General features: G+C 38.3%; 1 protein-coding gene across 1 annotated transcript in view; it reads left to right on the top strand.

The window, feature by feature from the left end:
- Window positions 1-3,103: 3,103 nt before the first annotated feature.
- Window positions 3,104-20,891, top strand: part of LOC143430013 (octopamine receptor beta-2R) — an 80,361-nt gene continuing 62,573 nt past the window's right edge. Inside the window, exon 1 of the mRNA XM_076905968.1 lies at window positions 3,104-3,170. The gene's annotated coding sequence lies outside the window, so the exon portion shown is untranslated. The remainder of the gene's footprint in view (window positions 3,171-20,891) is intronic.

Below are 20,891 nucleotides of genomic sequence, written 5' to 3' on the forward strand. Positions count from 1 at the left end.
CTTTCACCTTATCCAATTTCAAAGACTTATTCCACACTCTCTCCTATCCGCTTGCTCTTCTAAAAGTTCCTTCACATCACTATAACCTCATCGATCTCCATTCAAACCCATTCAGTTCAATCACTCGCGGATTCTTTGGTAAATAAGCGGCTTCCACGGTTTCTCATGTTAGAAGAAATCGTATTAATGCGAGAGTTCAGATCTCCGTGGCTCTGCGTCGCTGTTACAGTTTCTGATTCTGCGTCACGCGTTCGTCGACAAGTGTTTTTGCGATATACGCGCTGTAATTAATTTCATTAGACTGTTCTGTCGATTTTTAATGCGATAGACTCCGTATATTTAGATAATATTGAACGTAAATTCGAGGAGACCAAACTAAGGCGAAAATCAAGAATAACAAAATTTCGTTTCAGGCTTCGTTTTCGAGAGAAACGCTTTACAGTTTGTGATGCACGCTTGCGCTAGTAGTGCGAGTCAATCGAGAGTGCGACGCCCTCAGCCAGTAGTATATTCGTCACTCGTCAGCCTGACAATTAATGTACCCATATTTCACGAATATTCGCAATTCTTCTCGAAAACGAATCTTCAAAGGCAAAAATAATTTTGATATTCCTCACTCTCATCCCAATTTAGTTTCTAGAATTATATAATAATTATTATAGAAACACTGTTCTTATCTTAGACGTTCTATCTTAGTAGTCTAATTTTAAGAAAACCTTCTTTATTAATACACACAGACCTGGAGGATAAGGATCCGCTGCAGCAGTCTGCAAAATCTATTCTTAGGAAGGATAAACATAAATATGATTATAATTTTTTTATATATGAAGAAGAAAATCGAAGTTCTGCTATCTCTGTGTAATTTGTTTAAGATGAAATTGATTTTTATTACCGATAAAAACGATAAAGTGTGTCAACGATAATAGTTAAACATTTAGTGGTAAAGAACTGAAAGGTGTGTCAATGCTTAATTCCGTAACAATTTCGAACATACGCGTTTATTTCCAGCCATCGAGTATCCATCCACTCGAATTTTAATCCAAGTTTCGCGACCCCGCGATTCCTTCTGGCACGGTAATGGATTTTCATGTATCGCGATTGAAACTACTACTTTGTTTATATTTTATTAGACACACGCGCACAGCTCGGTTATAGAATGCATCTCGGCTGTACGTTTCCAGTGAACCGTGCATGCAATTTCTCTACACACCGGCCAAGTTCGTGTATCATACACGGTAACTTCGCCATGTTGCACGCTTTCGCTATTTCTGTTCGAGAATAATCAATAACCATTTTTGTAGCCGTTGATTTCCTTCGGATCGACCAACGCTAAATCGTAAAATTGCAGGATCAATTTGAAGAATCCCCTAACAAAAATTTCTATCCAATATACAGACATCCATGCGTCTTCCACTAAATAATCGCGATAATATTGTTTTTGTTGCTTCTACAAGCAAAAACCCTAAGCATGACATCGCAAATTACATTCATTCCTTTTCTACATCATTATAACATTCATATTCCCCTTCTTCTCTCTCTTTCTCTCTAAAAAATCCCCTAACAAAAATTTCTATCCAAAACCGCTAACATATACAGACATCCACGTGTCTTCCACTAAATAATCACGATAATATTGTTCTTGTTGCTCCTACAAACAAAAACCCCAAGCATGACATCACAAATTACATTAATTCCTTTTCTACATCATTATAACATTCATATTCCCCTTTCTCTCTCTTTCGCAACTCTGAAAAATCCCTTAACAAAATTTTCCACTAAATAATCACGATAATAATGTTCTTGTTGCTTCCACAAACAAAAACCCCAAGCATGACATTACAAATTACATTAATTTCATTTCTACAACATTATAACATTCATGTTCCCCTTTCTCTCTCTTTCTCAACTCTGAAAAATCCCTTAACAAAATCTTCCACTAAATAATCACTATAATATTATTCTCGTTGCTTCTACAAACAAAAACCTCAAGCATGACATCACAAATTACATTAATTCCTTTTCTACATGATTATAACATCTATATACCCCTCTCTCCCTGTTTCTCAACTATGAAATATTCCCTAACAAAATCTTCCACTAAATAATCACGATAATATTGTTCTCGTTGCTTCTACAAACAAAAACCTCAAGCATAACGTCACAAATTACATTAATTCCTTTTCTACATGATTATAACATCCATATTCCCCTCTCTCCCTCTCTTTCTCTCTGAAAAATCCCCTAACAAAAATTTCTATCCAAAACCACAAACATATACAAACCTCCATCCGTCTTTCACTAAATAATCACGATAATATAATTCTTGTTGCTTCTTGTTGCATCACAAATTACATTAATTCCTTTTCCACATGCTTATAACATCCATATTCCTCTCTCTTCCTCTCTTTCTCAACTCTACTCCAACAACGCCACCCTCCCCTCTCCAACCCCTATCACAGCACCGTTCGTCTCACTCTGGCGCGCTTCGGGTATCTCCGTCGCTCGGCCACGCTCATTCAAGCCCGACGCGTCCCGAGTCGACTAGGCTCGATTCAGTCGCGGCCGACCCGCCACGCTGCGAGCTTTGCTGATAACGCGCGTGTGTCCGCGGTTTCGTTCGAACGCGTCCTCCATCGCTCACACGTCTCCTCCTGCGATCACAACCCCTCGAGGAACAATCCGCAGAACCGTTCTCCAGCGTGCGATACAACTCCACCACCGAAAGGATCGCCTGCCCAAAACGCACAACAAGTGAATCGACAGCGAGTGTGGGCGTCTCTGTCGCGATTCCTCAACGCTCGACTTCAGAAGTCACGGTAGAGGTAAACAGAGGCGCGAAGTCGACCGCGAAGATCCATCGACGCCCATGCTGTCCACGTGGACCCTCGCGGCTGGTGGAGAACAGGTGTCCCGTTCGAGGGATCGCAAGGGTGAGACTGCTGTCGCGTAGAGGGATAATAACGGTGGGGCATCGTCGAGGGTGGATAACGCGACGTGAAATGAGACGTCCAGTGTCGTTCGTGGTGCTCGAACGGTGTCGCTGCGAGCAACCGCTCGTGAACGGTGCTGTTCTGTGAACCGCGTTACGCGTGTGAAGTGTCGAGTGGGTGGCTATACTTCCTGGTTCCGGTTGCTTTTGTCTGCGAGGCCCCAACGAATCGAGTTTCGAGGTAAGTCGTTTCTTTGCGTTCACGCGTGAACTCGATTATTTGATCGAACGGATGTTGTTTAAATAAAATTGCTTTTCAAACGTACGAATATTGTTGGCGGTGAATTCGTACGTTTCATTGCTGGTATTTGGTTTCTATTGTGTCATATCGGATTTGTATGGAACACTGTTTTCTTTCGATAATACCGTCGACCACTGCTTGAAATGCAAAATTCGCGATACGAGGATTATTTATAACGTGTTGAATGCACTTAAAATAGAGTACGCTGATTATAAGTTATATTTAAATGTTTCTGCGATACGAAACGAAGGTGATCGTTCGAGAATTGATAGAATGGTTATGATTCATGTGGTGTATATTTAGTTGAGGAATGATTGGTGTGATTATGTTTGCGAACTTTTTCTTTCGTACGATTGCAGAGCAAAGCGTAGAATATTTCAATTTCTGTATTTTCTACAAATGTTAGTGGTATTTGGTTTCGTAATTAGGTTCAGCTGGTTCGCTAAAATTTCTGTCGTCGCGTGATTTCTCACCGCGAATAGATTATTGATTGTTGACTCGAAAAGTCGAAGAATCGCGGGGCGAATGTCACTCTTCTATTAGAGTTGGTACGCAGTTCCACGATTTCGGTTCGCGCGTCGTTTATTATGGATACGTTGTTGTATTTACGTGATCGAAGTGGGACGGATTTCTGCGATTTAATTACCTTGTCCCCTCGGTTGTACTGTGACTGGAATATCTGGCTTATATGTTGTATAATTCTCGGTTTCCTTGTCGCGACGTGTACAACTCCGTTGTCAGAGAATATTATCAATTTGTACGAGTTATTGCGAAGAACGTAGCTGCGTATTGTCGACGGTGGAATTTGGGATTTCGTATCACGAAGTATGTAATAATACATGGTCAAAATTTGAATAATTCATTTCAAATGTCCAGAAAGTAACTAATTCATCAGTTTATTAAGAACTCGAACAAAGACCAAATTACTACATTCCTAGAAAATATAAGATCGAAATATTAAATACTTTGCTTAGCAATTATCAAAATGTAAAGAAAAAGTATCGAACTAATTACAGACATAATAATTTCAATAATATTTCAACATACGAATCACAACTATTCTATAATTCTTATAGAATAATTGCTAAAACATTTCTAATTTTACTTTGTAAATGAATCATCTTCAATATTTGATAAAGCTTTGCTTAGCAATTATCATAACGTAAAGAAAAACTATCCAACTACTTATAAACATAATAACTTCAATAATATTTCAACATCGAATCACAACTATTCTATAAACTTTTATAGAATAATTGCTAAAACATTTCTAATTTCACTTGGTAAACGAATCATCCTCAATATTTGACAAATCATTGATATCGACTAATAATCATTAAATTTCACTTAAAAAAATTCCCAATACTTTCGTAAATCGACGACGCGTCGTCTCTCTTGCGATTCTAACACCATCCACTGCCTGACGGAATAGAAATTCGTACGCTGATCGATCGATCGACGTCGATTAGGAGAATTGGGCAGTTCCCCTGATGCTTGCTGCCCGTGAGAAACGTGATCGAGTTCTGGTCGGTGATACGGTCGCTGGCACGGAATGCCATTGGTCGGATTTACGGTTTTGTAGCGAAGGACAAGTTTCTGCTGGGGACGCGATGAATCCGGACCATTGAATCGATCTTCTAACGGCTCGAGCCAGCTTTTTGGTCCCGCGTTTGGGGACGCGCCTGTTCAGAAGACGAATCTCGAGGGCGTCCCGACGGACTTGCGACGACGAATCGCTGTCCGCGTGTGAAAGGCTCGATCGGTTCCCTCCTTGAGGGAAATTGGACCGAGATTTGCGCAACGTGCGGGGATTTATCGAGAGATGTTAATTCACCATGGAATTGAGCATACCAAAACGAAATTGCAGCGTCGACAGTTTAAGCGGCACGTGAAAATTTCGTTTCAGTAGAGGAGCTGTTATTTTTTTTATTCGATAACTCTGGAAATACTCGTTCCTTGATATTCGCGTTATTTTATAGGGAAAATGTAAAATTGAATTCGTGGTTAAATAACATCGGATGCGAAGCATCGTGTTTAATTAATGCTGCGTTCATTTAATTTTCTTGAGGAGGACATTCGATACATTACGCACGCATACACGTGCTACAAAAAGAACGCGAGCAGCCGTGTCTATGGTTTATTAATTAACGAATGTATCGATAATGAAACGAATAGGGGTAGGTAATGTTAAGTAGCAGGGAATGCATGTGATGATACGTACCGTCTGATTTTCTACGTTCTGCGACGTACATTTCCGCGATGTTTTCCTAAACAACAAATGAGCCGATATTTTGCAGGTTACGTTATCGCCATTGCGTTCCAGCGTGACGGAACGAAATCAATTCGAAGCTATTATAAATAAGCCGTATGAAATTTATTCAGCCGATGGATCACGCGAAATTTTATTCGAAATAATTCACTGAGGCATGCGTTAAAAAGCATTTTGTGTTTCCCATTCCTGCTCATGGATTGCCGTGTATTTTTCCCTTTTAAATACGAAAATGTATTTTCTGGGATGCTTTATATATATATATGGAGAAATTAAAAAAATTAGAATTGTATGGAACGCCAAACTACTGAATATTAATATTTTAATTTGATAAAGACCAGTGTGTACACAATTTTGGACTATCAATTTTATAGAGTTAAGTTTTGGACTCTAATCTCACAGTGATAATTAAACGTATAGTAGTGAGAAATGCTCGCAGAAATTATTACGTGATATTGAATATTTAAATATTTCTTTCACTGCGTTACTTATTCATGAGTTAATAAAAAATTCTGAAACAGTCGGATAAAAACTGAAACAAGCTGTTTGAACAATCAAAAAAGGATTAACGTAGGAAATTATAATATGAGTTTATTATTATAAGCGTCAACAATTTAAAATCTATTGGTTCGTACAATTCTTAGTTCTATCAGTGGCTTCAACAACGTCTGCTATCATTCGAGATGGTGATTGTCAGTCGATTTCAATTTAGCTACGAATACTCAAAAAAGAATTAAAATAGGATTAAGCTAAATAAGTTTATTATTACAAGTGTCAGCAATTTAAAAGCTATTGGTTCACACAATTCTTAGTTTCCACCAATGGCTCGACCAACGTCTGCCAACATTCGAGATGGCGGTCGCTACTCGATTTCAATTTAGCTGCGAACCCTCGAAAAAGGATTAAAATAAGTTTATTATTACAAGTGTCAACAATTTAAAAGCTATTAATTTTCAGGCATCGTTGATTTGCACAATTCTTAGTTTCCATCAATGGCTCGACCAACGTCTGCCAACATTCGAGATGGCGTTCGCCAGTCGATTTCAATTTAGCGGCGAAAAGTGGCGAAATTGGTTCCGGGTGTCGTGTCGGCGGAACGATTTTGTTTACCGTGCCCCGCTGGTCAGGAAAATTCTGTTTAGCAAATAAGATCGTATCAGCCGACACGATACTGTATCGCGTGACAGCTGAAACAAGCGTTCCCCAGCCATTTGTCCCACCGTCGTGTGCCGTTCTATATCTCTTTTGCGGCCTGTAATGCGGCAGCCACCGCGTCCCGTTGCGAGCCGTTGTGAACATAACCTCGAAAATCATTCCCTCTCGAAGTCACTGAGTCATGCTGGACAATGGTAGCCACATTCTGTTAGTCTCATCTCGACTGAATTGTTCTAGGCGGTCGAAAATCGCTCCAACCAACGATTCTTAGAAGAACGTTCAACTTCGAAAGGATGTCCATTATGGAGATTTCGCGAGCGTTCTTCACTCGTGGTGCTCAAATTTTTGTAAAATTTAAACGCGTTCCCGTTGCGAGACGTTGTGAACATAGCCTCGAAAATCATTCCCTCTCGAAGTCACTGAGTCATGCTGGACAATGGTAGCCACATTCTGTTAGTCTCACCTCGACTAGATTGTTCTAAGCGATCGAAAATCGTTCCAACCAACGTTTCTTAGAAGAACGTTCAACTTCGAAAGGATGTGCATTATGGAGATTTCGCGAGCGTTCTTCACTCGTGGTGCTCAAATTTTGAAAATTCAAACGCGTTACTCCGTGATATACGAAATGTGTGATTTTGATAGCTTGAATAAGCTGTCGCTCTGATTATTTGTCCGGCTATACCTGTTCTATATCTCTTTCGCAGCCTGTAATCGGACTGTTTGCTTATCTTGTTGCGAATCATCGTTGACATAACCTTTAAATGGTTCTTTTAACTGGAGACATTGGATCGTAGTAGACGATAAAATTACTGTGTTGTTAAAATTAGCCTCTATCGTTACTTTTCAATGCGAAAGAACGAAATTTTGTAGTTACCTTTCCCGATGTCTTCGTTTTACATTAAGTTTAGGAGATTTAGTGTAATCGATGGATGTTCTGAGTTTTCTATTCTGATTCGAATGTTTTAAAACGAGTCGATGCCACTAACATAGCTTTTCATAAATTTCATTTACCCTAAATCCAAAATTTCGTTAGAACGGATACTTTCTTCGTATTAAACTTCATCCTACGAGACTCTGAGACGTCCAAAATCCTTTTGAAGGGAATTCGAGGGCTTCCCTTTTATACCATCAAACTGGAAAACTTTCAAATCCTCCCTTCGACGAAAGAAACGGGACGAATCTCTCGAATGGTCGATTTATCAGAAAGCCATTGCAGTGAAATCGCCTCCACAGCTTCGACTTACTACGTATACCGTATTTAATCTCTTTAAACCGTTTGTTCAAGAGAGAAACGAAAGGAGAAACATTTCATACTTCCTGTCTGCTGGAAAGAACAAATTTACGCGATCACTCTGTTAATAATTATCATTTTCAACTCGATTTAAACGATGGGATTTAATAATTGGTGTACCTAGTCTGCTTGGCGCCATCGCCAATGGTGGAGTGACAAAATGCATATGTGCATAGGCAAAGTACATACGCAGTATAACCAGAGATAGATATGTATAACGCGTCCTAAGTCAAGAGATAACGTAGGATTAAATCCTTTATTGCACCCTGTAATTTAGAAGTTACCTAAACAAACCATTTATTTTGAGAACGTTTCTCGATATCATATCATTTATATTTCACATCAATTGCATTAAAAATTTCGTTCCAAATTTGACGACTCGCATCGTTTTATTTATTTATCATCGTACTATTGCTTTCTTTTAACGTTACAAAATTATTTCTACCAAGCAGTGCGTTATTTTAAATATTCGTGACAATTGTTTCCTGGTTTTTGGATCGACGTGCAAGGAGCCTCGATCGAGAATTACCTTTTCTCATAAATGAATGAGATTTTCAAAGAAGGTTAAAGGATATTTCACATTAATTGCATTAAAAATTTCGTTCAAAATTTGACGACTCGCATCGTTTTATTTATTTATCATCGTACTACTGCTTTCTTTTAACGTTACAAAATTATTTCTACCAAGCAGTGCGTTATTTTATATATTCATGACAATTATTTCCCGGTTTTTGGGTCGACGTGCAAGGAGTCTCGATCGAGAATTACCTTTTCTCATAAATGAATGAGATTTTTAAAGGAGGTTAAAGGATATTTCACATTAATTGCATTAAAAATTTGACGACTCGCATCGTTTTATTTATTTATCATCGTACTGTTGCTTTCTCTTAACGTTACAAAATTATTTCTACCAAGCAGTGCGTTATTTTAAATATTCGTGACAATTGTTTCCTGGTTTTTGGATCGACGTGCAAGGAGCCTCGATCGAGAATTACCTTTTCTCATAAATGAATGAGATTTTCAAAGGAGGTTAAAGGAAAATCGCGAATGTGGATCACGGTAAGCTCTGTTAAAGCTGAGCGATGCTTTCCCTGTTTCCCCCTCCGCGAGTTCGTTACGCGCTTTCCGCACTTGAAGAAATAAATAAAGCCCTGGGAACGCGATACAACGTTCCCCGCTTCATTCAGCCGAGTGCATCGATGAGGATTACTTCTTTGTGGGCATTCCATCGATTGCGGCCGCGACGTTCCCCCCTTTGTGCTCGTATTACAAGCAGGCTTGCCTCCATTTTTATTTTCTATCGTTCACAGTCGAGTCCTTTTCAATGGCTGGAACAATAGAAAAGGGGGATTGTAAATGTAGCCATTGGTAATTCTGTTGTTGTTGTTGACTGGAGACGGTTGATTCAGAATGTTGCTTAGCTTTCTTTCTTTTTCCTTGCGAGAGCCACGATCGTGGCCGTAATGAATAAAACAGTTTCCTTGGTACGGGAAATGTCGCAGGGTTGTTCCTTTTTATACGTTTGGGTTATCTAGCTTGGGCTCGAGCTTTCTTTCGTGTCTTCTTCGGTTTGCTTCGTTTTGTTACTTAGATTATGTTAATTTTTCTTTCTCATAGGTTTGGATTATTCAAATTACCTTAACTTCTCTTTCTCGTACATATATCTAAGTTATTTAACTTAGATTAACTTTGTTCCTTCATTTGTTTGCAATTGAATCTTCTTCTTTTAAGATTTCTTTCATTTTTCTATTTGGAAACCACAGCGATGCATTTCGAGTTCGATTAATCTCATATTTTACTGTCTTAGTTTTATTTTCAACATTTTGAAAATTTATTTTATTCTTTCACGAGGATCGTACAATTTTTGTGAAATCACGTTGCAGTCGCGTTCGACGATCTCTTAGTCGCTAGAAAGATTCGAAACAGCGCGAACACGCCGTTAAACGGCTCCTCTTGAGCGAGATCTTAATAATAATCCGAGTAATTTAACAGCTCGTTCCGTTCTCCTTTTTCCGTCAGCCTCGAGAATGTCCCCGGACAGAAGAAACGCGATTTATATTCTAAGACGTAGCCAAGAGTGATGCGCCGTGCAAGGTTAAGGCAATTTCGATTATGCAACGAGTTACGCGTGGGAAATCGAAAACGAGGAACTTGGAACGGTGGTGTATCGATCGTTTCCGTTTCGCAATGCCTGTACATTGATTAATCGTGGGTTTTGGGGGGAAATTTGACAGACCTCCGTGCGAGCATCTGCGTTTTATTTACGCGATTATTTATAGATTATTATTATTCTCGTACGCTCGAGATTACAGTCCTCTTCAGAAGACTGACTTGCAGAGTTCGAACTTTCCTGGAACTCGCGTGCGTTTTTACAAGCAACACGTATTCAGCGCAAATAGAATTACGTTATGACAGTCAAAGTGAACCGTGTAATTCAGCCTTAACGCGTCCTACCAGGAGGCACACTCGACACCGTCTCTCCATCTGTTCAAAATGAAAAAAAAAAATAAGCTGATCGCGAGATATGTCGCCATTTCCAATTACCAACGCGTCCCCTCCCTTCGCAGCTCTTTTATCCAATTTGCCAGCTGTGCTCCCAGTTTCAGTCGGCACGGCGCGTCAATTAAAAGTTTATTAATCCGCGGATTAATTCCTGGCTCCTGCGCGGAGACGGCAAAGGGGGGCAATCATTAAACAGTGGAACAAAGAAGTTTTTCACGTGGACGATGCAACGAACTCGATGGTTAGTGGTCGATTATAGAGGGCGTCGCGGTAGACGATATTTTTTTGAGTCATGCCTCGCCGTGCCGTCACGAAATAATCGTCGACGTCGCGACGATTTATCGCCGGTTGCTAGGCCGCTGGTTAAATCGCGAACACGTGTCGAAGCGGTTCCACCGTTGTTGCAACCACGAATACTCAATGCCACTATTTTTAGAGAACCTTAAGTAGATTTCCTGAGTTTTTGCAGATTTATAGTTCCATTTTTCTGATTTTTATGCTTGCGAACTTTCAGAATGTCTTGAACTTCGCAAGAATTTTTTTTTATTTCATATTCAACATGGTTTGCAAGATCTTCTGCAAAAATATACATAAATTTGTTGAACTTTGCGACAAACTTTCCTCATGATTTTCTGAATCTTTTGGGTTTCTAAGGTTCTTCAGATTTCTCTACTAAAAACGAATATACATGCATATTATTATTGCGAATCTTTACGATGTTTCATCGCTTTTGCACCTACGACACTCCTCGATAGTTCGCCACATCGTTTTCAATTTCGCATTAAGAACCGTCGAGTTTTCTCGAAATCGAAGACGCCCCATTATCGTGTCAAGGCTCGCCATCCCGTTTCGACGCGTGTCAACTGCGAATTAGGCACAGCGGATACGGGTCGGCGATGCACAACCTTCGACAACGGCTGAAAATAACAATAACGCAACGGCGACGCTTCTTCCTCGCGTGTCGTCGCGGCGCCTGCCAAAACAAAAACAGCTGAGTGCTATCAATAAACATCGCTATGCGAATTTAATTCTGGCGAGCACGTTTTACCAGCTTCGAGACGTTCTGGACCGATGAACCGCGCTCGACGGTTTCCGGGAATTAATATCGCCCCCCCTGAACTGACCAGGAAACGGCGCTGTCGATAAGTTAGGCATTTTCCGTGACTTACAGCACCTGCGAGCGTTTCAACGAAGCGGAGAAATGGTTTTTCTGACGTTCGAAGTGCTAAATTGAGAAGTTGCCCACACTCTGTCGCGGTTATCGTAATATATGAACGCGAACTGCTGCCGCGTTAAGTATCGCGAACGTTTAGCTAGCAAATTTGATCGTCGCCAGCCGTGGCGTGCTGATTTCTTCATATCGAGGGTAAAATATCGACGCGGATCAAGTTCAGCGGCGCAGTTCCACTCGTGGACACTGTAAATCTTACTTTATACGACGCGAACAGCTTTGAAACTCTGCGAGACCTTCAACTGTCAATTGACTTTTGACATGAAATAATATTCAGGAAATTTGATGACGTCCAATCTTGGCTAATGACAGCTATGCAGATGACAGAGTTCTTTGATACTCTGAGAGGGTACGAGGACTGGGAAAAATGCTTTGAGACTGGCTGTAAAGGTGGATTAATGAAAGATGAGAGAAATTTTGTTATGGATTGGTATTAATTGGATGAAAATTCATTCTTTAAGCAATCCTTCCTCTAATGAATTATAATTTGTATTTGTAATTTTCATTTAGAGAAGAATTCTTTAGTTTAATATACTCTCGTGATGTAATAATATGAAAAAATAAGTTTGTTACAAGAAAAATTGAAAGACTTGTAGATTAATGATTTTTGATTAATAATTTCTGGAAGTGTTTTGGTTTGTTTGATGGAGATTGCAGAAAATTTTGTAATATGAAAAAATAAGTTTTTTACGAGAAAAGTTGAAAGACTTGTAGATTAATGATTTTTGATTAATAATTTCTAGAAGTGTTTTGGTTTGTTTGATGGAGATTGCAGAAAATTTTGTAATATGAAAAAATAAGTTTTTTACGAGAAAAATTGAAAGACTTGTAGATTAATGATTTTTGATTAATAATTTCTGGAGGTGTTTTGTTTTGTTTGATGGAGATTGCAGAAAATTTTGTAATATGAAAAAATAAGTTTTTTACGAGAAAAATTGAAAGACTTGTAGATTAATGATGTTTGATTAATAATTTCTGGAAGTGTTTTGTTTTGTTTGATGGAGATTGCAGAAAATTTTGTAATATGAAAAAATAAGTTTTTTACGAGAAAAATTGAAAGACTTGTAGATTAATGATTTTTGATTAAAAATTTCTGGAAGTGTTTTGGTTTGTTTGATGGAGATTGCAGAAAATTTTGGGTTCGAAACCCACTGGACACTGTTAAAATTCCTGTAGCCGAAACTTCGCCCCGATATTAAACCGTGACGACCCCAAACAACTTTCCTGTCTCAATTTCGCGAATTCCTCAACTAGTCCCACCGAAATTCCATTTCTCTCCCGAAATAATCATCTGGCCGGTAATAATCCGAGCCGCCGTTTATCACGAAACAAGGAAAAGCCAACACTGCCAACAAACTGATTTCACAGCTAAGTATTTCCGTCCTCTTCCCGCCGATGCCCAATTAACGAGTCGCTTTAGAGTCGAGATCGGTTAAATTATAAGTCGTGTCTACCTGTCTAGATAGTTTCGAAAATTTCAAGAGTATTTTGAGAAGATCTGACACTTTTCAGTAGACTAGAATCTATAAAATATATCGTCGAATACATTGTCTCGATAATTTACATTGGATATTGGAGTTTGTGCATTTATCGAGAGTTCTTTTCTTTTATTAATTTATTAGGCTACTAAAAAATTTTACTGTATGCATTGACTGTGTTGCATACAAAATTAAATCACAAATCAATCTTCTTTTCTGTTTACTGAGTTTACTGCATTTACTGTTTAATAAATATAAGTACAGTGAGTTGAATATGTGAAAAAAAAACAAATTGATAAATTTATAATATACATATTTGTTATATTATTCTATTTATATATGCACAGCATCATTAATTCGACAAACTTCAAAGAAAACCGCTGTGTCTGAAAGTGTCACTGGGTGAGCAATAACCCTCCTCAACTTTGCGCGCACCGTGGAGAAGACTGAGACTACTTAGTTGACTAATGGCGTTGTACAGCTGACTATATAGCTTCCTCTAAAGCGACGTCTTCCAAAGCAACTGCAATAGAAATAGTTACTATTTCAGTATCCTGCGTATCACGAATAGAAGCGAGTATCATCTATTCTAGAATGCAACGGTTAATGGAAGCTACCCAAATAGTTTAACCCCCGGTCTGATCACACCTTGCGCCTCTAATGCCGCGTTCACGCCATCAATACCTATTGTCAACATTTCAGTGCACTAGCAATTGCTTCTAATTGACTCACAGACGATTAATACGCATTATCCATACAATATCGTCAATATCATCGAGAATTCTGAGATGTTGGGTTTCATTATTTATTTCTGACAAATCCTACACGTTAAAGTAAAGCTTTTTTAGTGGTATCGAGAGTCTATGTTCGTGTTTGCAAGCTAATCTCGTTTTTATATAGGCAAAGAACAATTTTTACGAAATGTTCGCTCCTAAAATAAACCACGTCCGCTATTATCTGATCCCAGGGGTGGTCGCAGGTAAAACGGGGGAGGAATGAGTAATTACGCGACAATGGGAGTTACCAACTCGTTTCGTGCGTCTAATTGACTCACAGACGATTAATACGCATTATCGATACAATATTGTCAATATCATCGAGAATTCTGAGATGTTGGGTTTCATTATTTATTTCTGACAAATCCTACACGTTAAAGTAAAGCTTTTTTAGTGGTATCGAGAGTCTATGTTCGTGTTTGCAAGCTAATCTCGTTTTTATATAGGCAAAGAACAATTTTTACGAAATGTTCGCTCCTAAAATAAACCACGTCCGCTATTATCTGATCCCAGGGGTGGTCGCAGGTAAAACGGGGGAGGAATGAGTAATTACGCGACAGCGGGAGCTGCCAACTCGTTTCGTGGCTCGATATCAATTGCTACAAGGTGTTGCGCCCGTTAATTGTGATGGTTATTCGGTGAATGATGGTCGCCCAGGATTTTTCTGCCTCTGGCTCTCGCGTACTTGCCACGGAACGATGCCAGTTTGTTGCTCTCCTCGGTTGGATTAAGTTCTCACGTCTCGAGACGAACACTCTCGGCTACTTCGCTACATCGTTCGAATTTTCCGCTCTCTGGCTTGCACGGTTTTTATTTCTCGTTTCTGAGGATAGCCTAATTTTTGTTTAATCTTCCACTCTCCTTTCGTACGACGACCTTCTGAAGGAAATTTCTCATTTTTTATCACAATCGCAGATGTTGATAGTTTTAATTGTGTAAGTTGTATAAATATTGTAAAAATTAAATTGTTTCTGACTGGATCTATCGATGAGTTAAAATAAGTTGTTCAACATATTTTTTTAATGATTACTCATAATTTAATTGTCTCATATTTGAATTGTGTATGTTGTATAAATTTGGTAAAAATTGAATTGCTTCAGGCTGGATCTATCAATGAGTTAAAATAAGTTGTTCAACATATTTTTTTAATGATTACTCATAATTTAATTGTCTCATATTTTAATTGTGTAAGTTGTATAAATCTCGTAAAAATTGAATTGTTTCACACTGGATCTATCAATGAGTTGAAATAAGTTGTTTAACATTTTTTTTTTAAATGATTATTCATTTTTGAATCGCTCTTATATATGTTTATAAATATTTTCTACATTTTTATTTAATTTTCCTGTATCGTATGTAATGCATTTGTTTTTCGTTTCATTTTGAAGATCTATTTACGTTATAATTTTAGTATTTATTCTCCGTTTTTATGAGACGACTGATTTCAGTCGTCTCAATAATATTCGCGTTCGAATGAAGTTCCAATCGTTTAATTACGAGCGTTCGACGTATCAGCGGGCAATGGATAGGAGTTGATAATATGTTTTTCGAGTAGTTGCATTGTGATTTAATTGCTTGAATTCTGGGTCGTGCGTACGGCGCAGCCGTAATTATTGGAAGCTTGTTCCGATTGTGTAGATGCGAGTCTTGCTGATTGCTTCCTGTTACTTTGTGTCTGTGTGTGTTTAAGAGATGCATTCGAACGTACGATACGATCCTGTATTCTCCTGATAAACTTATCAGAATTGTTATCGAGGCTACTGCAATTTTATTCTGCTTTCGCTTCGAATCACCCTTTTGTAATTTTTTATTCCACTTTTTTTTCTATATTTAAATTGTAAATTTCACTTTTCTTATTTCTGGGGAAATTTAGAGTATTAAATTTCTATAAAATTGGAATCGTTCGATTTTAATTTATCAGATATTTCCTGAGGCGATTCTGTACTTTCGTTTTTCATTCTCGTAGAATTTTACACTTTGTTTTCTCACATTTTTTTCTGCTTTTTTTCTAATCGAGATTTTTTCTCTTTGACTTCCAGCTTTTCCATAGAATTTTACAAGTTTTTATCGAACTATTGGACGTTCGCTAGATTTTCGTTTTTGCAGCAATTTTTTGTTTCCTCAGCTTTCCTTTTAATGTTACGCGTGTCGCGTCGCAATCTTTCACTTTCCGTTTTCACAGTGGAGAAGTTTTATTTCATTTCTGGACTTCGATCCATCAAAATCCTCCGTTTTTCTTTTCTACCATTCGTACTTCTTTTTCTTTCCTCTACTTTCGTTATGAATTTTTTCATTTTCATCCTACAGTTTTATTAAAAAATATTTTTATTACTTCGCGGCAATTTTTTTTTTTTAACGTACGCTTGGTATCGAAAATAAATTTTTCGTTCTGAAAATTCGTGCCTCGCGGGACATTCGTGACCGATTTAAACAATGCAGATCGGAAAACTGCTCCTGTTGCATCTCGCAGGTATCCATCGTTTCTATTCTTGCAGTACGTGCCAGGAATTCGTTTCTGTCACGCAAGTTTTGGAGCCATCGACCAAGCGTTTCGAATTTCTTGTTATGTGTCGTGTAATTTCAGCTGCACAAAATTTGTCGCATAGAAAATCGAAATTTCGACAGCTTGTAAATCGATGCTCGCCTCAGAATTTCCTTTCGTTGAAATTAATTGTGCTATTAAATTAAATTAATATTAGTATTAGTATTATAGTTATTAAATTAATATTTTTTATGCGATATTTATTTAATTACATAAATTAATATCGTAAATGAAAAGAGGAATATCAAAACTGTTAGTATCACTTATTAAACGGTTTGATAAAGAGTACTGATTGTTTCATAGTTACGGAGCGCATATTCAGCAATAAACGTCAATTAACAACAATAATTGACAGTATCACGTAACGAGTACATAAAACGCCCATAAATCGTTTCATATTATCGTAACAAGATCTATGCAAGGACAAGCTATTAAAGATAATGCTTTTTTTCATAAACTCATTGAGAGAAGAACACATCGTAAATTGTGTATGTAGGCTGCAATCTCATATTAATTAACCAATTAACCAAAGTCAACAGAGTGTGACGACAGCTTATGTAATAAAATATTTTTAGATAATCATAATTGCTCCTGTGAATATTAATAACACTTATAGTAGAGTAATTCAGTATTCATGCGCGATGGTAGAATATTTACGTTACGGTACTGATTTTATTGTACGTTTTTACGAACATGAATCATTCTTTTTGTAAGCATAACTTCTGTGTAGTTTGTGGTTAGTTCGAGATGATACTAATGGTCGATAAATAGTTGATTCAATTACTGAGCAATCAAAGGAGAAAAAGTGGTTCTAGTTGTTGAAGCTGGTTTGTCGTTGTTCTAATCAGTAATGTATTTGTTAGGATGCTGAATAATTATGTGTAAATGATCGAACCTTTTATAAAATTGTGCGTTTTCGAAATTAGATGTTGTGTACATTTCTATTTCTGTTAATTTTATTTCTTTATTATTATGCTATAACATTTTATTAGTATATTGTAGTTTATAATCTTTACCATATACCTAGATACCAAATCAAAGTTAATTTTGAAAAGACTTTTTCTATAAACGATGACTAAATTCTATCATGGAAGAATTTTCAAATCACAGTGCAAGAGTAAAGAAATAATTGTAGGACAAATTTCACAAACCTGAACGAGCTCTAAAAATTATAGGAAAATCCCAATCCGTGTGTTCAGAAGAAACTTAGTTACTTGCACTCTCTAACTCTAACTCATTCGCTGTTCGCTAAATACTCCTCGATCTTTCCTCTATCGCTATTCACTAAACACTTTGATCTCTACGCTGTCGTTGCTCGTTAGACACTCTGATCTCTACGCTCTCAGTTACTGACTACGTCACTTACTACGTCAGACGCTCGCAGTTACGTTCACCCCATCCTTATGGTTCTCAAACGATCCTGTCGCCAGGTTCATTCGCTTGGTTCCAAATACTCTTCTTTCGCATCTCGAGCCCAATCTCACGCAGTCACTTTATCTATTACCTTCTAAACATTACGTCGATGTCGTTCACGCATATTCATTCGCATACACACACGCAGAATCGTTCACACTCTGCATAATAAAATAGCAAATAAAATTGCATAAAATTAATTTCCACCCCCTGGTAGGTGGTTACAGGGGCAATGCAATATCAAGCGGCAGTGGACCACCGACAGAATCGTGACGGGTCATCACCGCCGGATAAATCGTATATTCTCGAGGATTTATTAGTTGTCCGTTGTAATAATTCTTGCGCGAGAGATTAATTTATCAGTAACATCTAAATCGCGTTGCCCGCGAAACACAGCCCATCCCTCTCTCCCTCTCTCTCATCCTCTCCGCTTGCATTTCGATTGATTTATTGCTCGAAGTTATTTCCATTAGCATTCAAGTGGCTCGTTTTATTGTTTCGCGTTTCATATTCCGTTGTATCCCTCGTCAGCGAACTGTGTCGCCACCGTCGTCCGGTTTTTATATGGGAAGGGCATAAATAACTGATTTTTCCCTCCTACTGAAATGTTTACTTAACGTCAATCAGCTTGAACTGGATTCGCCTGCTGGCGCTTCGTAATTCGAAACGATGAATCAGGAATGTTTCGTTTTTCTCTTCAGGTCACTGATTCCACGCGCACGGAATTTTCTATCAGCCGTGCCGTTAATTAAAAGTATAAACGCTTGTCTTGCGGGTAGCGCATCGCATTTTGGTCCCAGTATTTTTTTCAAAATGTTTATTAACACAGTGCAACTTTTGACAATAATTTGCGAAACGCGTGAAGCAAGTAGAAACGGATCGTCAGTACTCAGACGCAGAAAAATTACTAAAAATCTGTCTTCTCTTCTTTGATCTCGAAACTAACCCAATTGACTCATCTTACGCACGCGATTACTTCCAACTGCCTACTTCGATTCCTAATCGTTAGTATCCCAATAACTCTCACTCGTATCGGTCTTATCGCTAATAATGTGACTCACTCACGTAGCGATATCTGACTGCCCGTGTTCCGCTTAGTTGCTCAGCAATCAGACCATTTGTTCCGGTTCATTGTATACTAATCGGATACTTTAATTGGTTAGTCGAGCAATTAAAAAACGAGCTGAATAATAAACCGGAACACGAGCAGGTATCGGTCATACGAGCGAATCGCTGTAAGCAGATCCAGTCAGTCTGTTGTAGGACTAAACTGGCGCGTCTGACTGTAACTACTTATGATTGTACAATAGTGAAACCAATCTGGACTTATAGTATACAGCCTCTGAGAAACAGCAACTAAAAGTCTGAAGCACCTGAAGTCAGCAGCATCTGAAAAGTGGAAGCTATGTAGTCAATAATTGTTTGTACAATAGTCAATGTCATTATGGTAAATTGAGAATTAGAAAACTCATGCAAGGATCTGCGAATTCCCTCTGTTGAAGTCGAGGTACAGTGATTATCACAAAGATACAAATTATGAACAGTAAATCATCCAAACTTACTTGCTAGCACTTTGTATGAAAGCAATGTTCCTTTTAGAAATGGTATAAGTTCAGTTTTGAAGAAGAATTAGTTAATGGTAGTTATAGTGAGATATAGGTGTTCCTTTTTTATATTTATAATCGTTTAAAGAAGTAGTATTCTGATAATGCTTGATGAGCAAATCGCAAGGAAATTTAAGAGATTAAAAAAAGAGGAAAGGCTTACGGTTAGCAGCGACTTCTAGAGCGGCTATAGACTAAACTCGTTCTAGCGGTAGCCACGGGTTGCCTCTTCTCCAAGGATCTCCTCGTCATCCTCTTTCTCCACGGTTGAAAGGAAAATAACGCGGTAATACATCTTTTTTACACTTTCCACGCAAACGCCGCGCGTAGCGGCAAGAAAACGAGACAAGGTTATAACTCGCGAGCACAGTTGCAGATGGCGGTTGTTTGCGCAAGCGTTTTTACGCCCGCTGATGCAGAAGTGGCACAAAAAAAAAAAAAAAAAAAAAAAAAAGAAGAAAAAAGTCCAGCGAGCTGAAAAGCGTAAACCGGTTGACGATAGCCGGCCGTGGATGGTAATTACTCGTTATCTTAATGGGCTGTGTCGTTTACAGCATTACCATTCTTACGTTCGAAACTCGATTGTAGGTAAATGGCGATAATTCAGCGTGACTGCTCTCTTGTTTATAACGTGCCACTCGATCCTTAAAATAATGGTAGCTGTAATACTTCTCGCGCGTTCGATTCATATAAAGAGACAGTCATTCACACTTTAAATGGCACGATGATAATAATAATAATCATAGAATGAATTATTTGTTAGATCGTGAGATCATCTCGTCACTTGCTGCATACCAAACAACTAATATCGCAATTAAATTCCTGGACACTGAGATATGAAGATTAAAAGACAATGTTGCAAGTGGTTTTGAAAATGATCCAAATTAGATACAAAAGCAAGCGTGTATTTTATCAACTATAGCATCGAACCCATAGAATCGAAGTCCACTTTATCGCAATTAAATTCCTGGGCACTGAGATATGAAGATTAAAAGACAGTGTCGCAAGTGATTTTAAAAATGATCGAGATTAAATACAAAATCAAGCATGCATTTCACCAACTATAGCATCGAACCTATAAAATCGAAGTCCACTTTGTCACCATCACTGCGTAGATCCTAATGAGAACGCTTCACTTCGAGGAACTTAATTTACACTTGGAAGCCTCCCCAACGATAAGTTATCACCGATAGTTACACTGGATTTGGGTAAAGCTAATCGTTCAGCAGCTGCTTGCAGCAACCCAGTTCCCTTGGTTCGTATCAGTTTCGAGTTTTTTTCTAAAAGGACAGAAAGTCAATTCACCGCGGAAGGTCTCTGAAAAGTTTCAACAACCGCATGATTCCTGGTCGTGGATTAGCACGAAGGTACCAGGAATTCCTGACGTCTGCCACGATGCA

This window comes from Xylocopa sonorina, chromosome 12 (assembly GCF_050948175.1).
Source record: "Xylocopa sonorina isolate GNS202 chromosome 12, iyXylSono1_principal, whole genome shotgun sequence".
Taxonomy (NCBI): domain Eukaryota; kingdom Metazoa; phylum Arthropoda; class Insecta; order Hymenoptera; family Apidae; genus Xylocopa; species Xylocopa sonorina.